Consider the following 5,000-nt stretch of genomic DNA (forward strand, 5'->3'; position numbering starts at 1 on the left):
AGTCATCTTCCAACGAAACTTCACGTGAAGGCTTAGGGGACCATTGTATGAATTTACAAGCCATAAAAATGGCATTGGCACGGCAGAAATTTGAAGATGTGCCTAAACCCACCAGGGCCCAGCGTGTGCCGATGGTGCTCGAGGCAACCGCCCGCACCAAGGCCCAGCGTGTGCCGATGGTGGTCGAGGCAACCGCCCGCACCAGGGCCGATAGTGTGCCGATGGTGCTCGAGGCAACCTGTCGCACCAGGGCCCAGCGTGTGCCGATGGTGATCGAGGTAACCTGCCGCACCAGGGCCCAGCGTGTGCCGATGGTGGTCGAGGCAAGTTCCCGCACCAGCGCCCAGCGTGTGCCGATGGTGCTCGAGGCAACCGACCGCACCAGGGCCCAGCGTGTGCCGATGGTGCTCGAGGCAACCTGCCGCACCAGGGCCCAGCGTCTGCCGATGGTGCTCGAGGCAACCTGCCGCACCAGGGCCCAGCGTCTGCCGATGGTGCTCGAGGCAAGCGCCCGCACCAGGGCCCAGCGTGTGCCGATGGTGGTCGAGGCAAGCGCCCGCACCAGGGCCCAGCGTGTGCCGATGGTGCTCGAGGCAACCTGCCGCACCAGGGCCCAGCGTGTGCCGATGGTGCTCGAGGCAACCGACCGCACCAGGGCCGAGCGTGTGCCGATGGTGGTCGAGGCAAGCGCCCGCACCAGGGCCCAGCGTGTGCCGATGGTGGTCGAGGCAACCTGCCGCACCAGGGCCCAGCGTGTGCCGATGGTGCTCGAGGCAACCGACCGCACCAGGGCCGAGCGTGTGCCGATGGTGCTCGAGGCAAGCGCCCGCACCAGGGCCCAGCGTGTGCCGATGGTGCTCGAGGCAACCTGCCGCACCAGGGCCCAGCGTGTGCCGATGGTGGTCGAGGCAAGCGCCCGCACCAGGGCCCAGCGTGTGCCGATGGTGGTCGAGGCAAGCGCCCGCACCAGGGCCCAGCGTGTGCCGATGGTGGTCGAGCCAGGAGCCCGCACCAAGGGCCGGCTTGTGTCGATGGTGTTCGGGGCAACCGCCCGTACCAGGGCCCAGCGTGTGCCGATGGTGCTGGGGGCAAGCGCCCGCCCCAGGGCCCAGCGTGTGCCGATGGTTATCGGGGCAACCGGCCGCACCAGGGCCCAGGGTCTCCCGATGGTGCTCGAGGCAACCGCCCGCACCAAGGCTCAGCATGTGCCGATTGTGATCGAGGCAACAACCCACACCAGGGCCCAGCTTGTGCCGATGGCGGTCGAGGCAAGTGCCCGTACCGAAGGGCAGCCTATGCCGATGATGGTCGATGCATGTGCCATCACCATGCGTCATCATGTGCCATTGATGGTCGAGGCCTTGGCCGAAGTTCGATTTTGAGCCACGGTGCCCATGCTTGGCTCCAGCATGTGCTGGTGCCGCATTTTTTTCACTCGGGACAGCATCGCCGGAGCATCGCCGGAGCATCGCCGGAGCATCGCCGGAGTACCGCCGGAGAACCTGACCGGCGGCATTGGGGTTCCGGCGATTGGGAGGGGGGCCGGGGGGGTGTGCGCACATGATGTGCGATGGGTGCTGGTACTTGGCCTTGTGTTGGCCCCCTATCCCTCATCAAACCTCTGAGAATTCACACCCCCTTAAAGAGCATTTGAGATTTTACAGGTTTGCTACCAGTAGCCGTTAAAGTGTCTGAAATGGGGACACTTTTTTCAAACGGTCACAAAATCTTCTCTACTTCGAGTTTTTAGCTGAATTTTTTTGTGCATGCCAACAAAAATAGAAGGATCATGCCTACAAAATTTGGGGCCAAAAATCCTTATAAAAAAATTTTAAAAATTCCCGAACCGCAAAAAGTTTCGAAAATCGTGAAAAATAGAAAACGAGTCATCTTCCAACGAAACTTCACGTGAAGGCTTAGGGGACCATTGTATGAATTTACAAGCCATAAAAATGGCATTGGCACGGCAGAAATTTGAAGATGTGCCTAAACCCACCAGGGCCCAGCGTGTGCCGATGGTGCTCGAGGCAACCGCCCGCACCAGGGCCCAGCGTGTGCCGATGGTGGTCGAGGCAACCGCCCGCACCAGGGCCGATAGTGTGCCGATGGTGCTCGAGGCAACCTGTCGCACCAGGGCCCAGCGTGTGCCGATGGTGATCGAGGTAACCTGCCGCACCAGGGCCCAGCGTGTGCCGATGGTGGTCGAGGCAAGTTCCCGCACCAGCGCCCAGCGTGTGCCGATGGTGCTCGAGGCAACCGACCGCACCAGGGCCCAGCGTGTGCCGATGGTGCTCGAGGCAACCTGCCGCACCAGGGCCCAGCGTCTGCCGATGGTGCTCGAGGCAACCTGCCGCACCAGGGCCCAGCGTCTGCCGATGGTGCTCGAGGCAAGCGCCCGCACCAGGGCCCAGCGTGTGCCGATGGTGGTCGAGGCAAGCGCCCGCACCAGGGCCCAGCGTGTGCCGATGGTGCTCGAGGCAACCTGCCGCACCAGGGCCCAGCGTGTGCCGATGGTGCTCGAGGCAACCGACCGCACCAGGGCCGAGCGTGTGCCGATGGTGGTCGAGGCAAGCGCCCGCACCAGGGCCCAGCGTGTGCCGATGGTGGTCGAGGCAACCTGCCGCACCAGGGCCCAGCGTGTGCCGATGGTGCTCGAGGCAACCGACCGCACCAGGGCCGAGCGTGTGCCGATGGTGCTCGAGGCAAGCGCCCGCACCAGGGCCCAGCGTGTGCCGATGGTGCTCGAGGCAACCTGCCGCACCAGGGCCCAGCGTGTGCCGATGGTGCTCGAGGCAACCTGCCGCACCAGGGCCCAGCGTGTGCCGATGGTGGTCGAGGCAAGCGCCCGCACCAGGGCCCAGCGTGTGCCGATGGTGGTCGAGGCAAGCGCCCGCACCAGGGCCCAGCGTGTGCCGATGGTGGTCGAGGCAACCGCCCGCACCAGGGCCCAGCGTGTGCCGATGGTGGTCGAGGCAACCTGCCGCACCAGGGCGGAGCGTGTGCCGATGGTGGTCGAGGCAAGCGCCCGCACCAGGGCCCAGCGTGTGCCGATGGTGGTCGAGGCAACCTGCCGCACCAGGGCGGAGCGTGTGCCGATGGTGGTCGAGGCTGCCGATGGTGGTCGAGGCAACGTGCCGCACCAGGGCCCAGCGTGTGCCGATGGTGCTCGAGGCAACCGACCGCACCAGGGCCGAGCGTGTGCCGATGGTGCTCGAGGCAAGCTGCCGCACCAGGGCCCAGCGTGTGCCGATGGTGGTCGAGGCAACCGCCCGCACCAGGGCCCAGCGTGTGCCGATGGTGATCGAGGCAACCGACCGCACCAGGGCCCAGCGTGTGCCGATGGTGCTCGAGGCAACCTGCCGCACCAGGGCCCAGCGTGTGCCGATGGTCGTCGAGGGAACCTGCCGCACCAGGGCCCAGCGTGTGCCGATGGTGGTCGAGGCAAGCGCCCGCACCAGGGCCCAGCGTGTGCCGATGGTGCTCGAGGCAACCGACCGCACCAGGGCCCAGCGTGTGCCGATGGTGCTCGAGGCAACCTGCCGCACCAGGGCCCAGCGTGTGCCGATGGTGGTCGAGGCAAGCGCCCGCACCAGGGCCCAGCGTGTGCCGATGGTGGTCGAGGCAAGCGCCCGCACCAGGGCCCAGCGTGTGCCGATGGTGCACCAGGGCCCAGCGTGTGCCGATGGTGCTCGAGGCAACCGACCGCACCAGGGCCCAGCGTGTGCCGATGGTGGTCGAGGCAAGCGGCCGCACCAGGGCCCAGCGTGTGCCGATGGTGGTCGAGGCAAGCGCCCGCACCAGGGCCCAGCGTGTGCCGATGGTGGTCGAGGCAAGCGCCCGCACCAGGGCCCAACGTGTGCCGATGGTGCTGGGGGCAACCGCCCGCACCAGGGCCCAGCGTGTGCCGATGGTGATCGAGGCAACCGCCCGCCCCAGGGCCCAGCGTGTGCCGATGGTGGTCGAGGCAAGCGCCCGCACCAGTGCCCAGCGTGTGCCGATGGTGGTCGAGGCAAGCGCCCGCACCAGGGCCCAGCTTTTGCCGATGGTGATCGAGGCAACCGGCCGCTCCAGGGCCCAGCGTGTGCCGATGGTTATCGGGGCAACCGGCCGCACCAGGGCCCAGGGTCTGCCGATGGTGCTCGAGGCAACCGCCCGCACCAAGGCTCAGCATGTGCCGCTGGTGATCGAGGCAACAACCCACACCAGGGCCCAGCTTGTGCCGATGGCGGTCGAGGCAAGTGCCCGTACCGAAGGGCAGCCTATGCCGATGATGGTCGATGCATGTGCCATCACCATGCGTCATCATGTGCCATTGATGGTCGAGGCCTTGGCCGAAGTTCGATTTTGAGCCACGGTGCCCATGCTTGGCTCCAGCATGTGCTGGTGCCGCATTTTTTTCACTCGGGACAGCATCGCCGGAGCATCGCCGGAGCATCGCCGGAGTACCGCCGGAGAACCTGACCGGCGGCATTGGGGTTCCGGCGATTGGGAGGGGGGCCGGGGGGGTGTGCGCACATGACGTGCGATGGGTGCTGGTGCTTGGCCCTTGTGTTGGCCCCCTATCCCTCATCAAACCTCTGAGAACTCACACCCCCTTAAAGAGCGTTTGAGATTTTACAGGTTTGCTGCCAGTAGCCGTTGAAGTGTCTGAAACGGGGACACTTTTTTCAAACGGTCGCGAAATCTTCTCCGGTTCGAGTTTTTAGCTGAATTTTTTTGTGCATGCCAACAAAAATAGAAGGATCACGTCCACAAAATTTGGGGCCAAAACTCCTTCTAAAAAAATTCTAAAAAATCACGAACCGCAAAAAGTTTCGAAAATCGTGAAAAATAGAAAACGAGTCATCTTGCAACGAAACTTCACGTGAAGGCTTAGGGGACCATTGTATGAATTTACAAGCCATAAAAATGGCATTGGCACGGCAGAAATTTGAAGATGTGCCTAAACCCACCTAGCACCCGATCGATCCCCGGCTTGCGCATCCTGCCTCTCCGGCCGG

The sequence above is a fragment of the Durio zibethinus genome, unplaced genomic scaffold (assembly GCF_047325235.1).
Source record: "Durio zibethinus cultivar Kanyao isolate XHJ-2024 unplaced genomic scaffold, ASM4732523v1 HiC_scaffold_55, whole genome shotgun sequence".
In the NCBI taxonomy this organism is placed as follows: domain Eukaryota; kingdom Viridiplantae; phylum Streptophyta; class Magnoliopsida; order Malvales; family Malvaceae; genus Durio; species Durio zibethinus.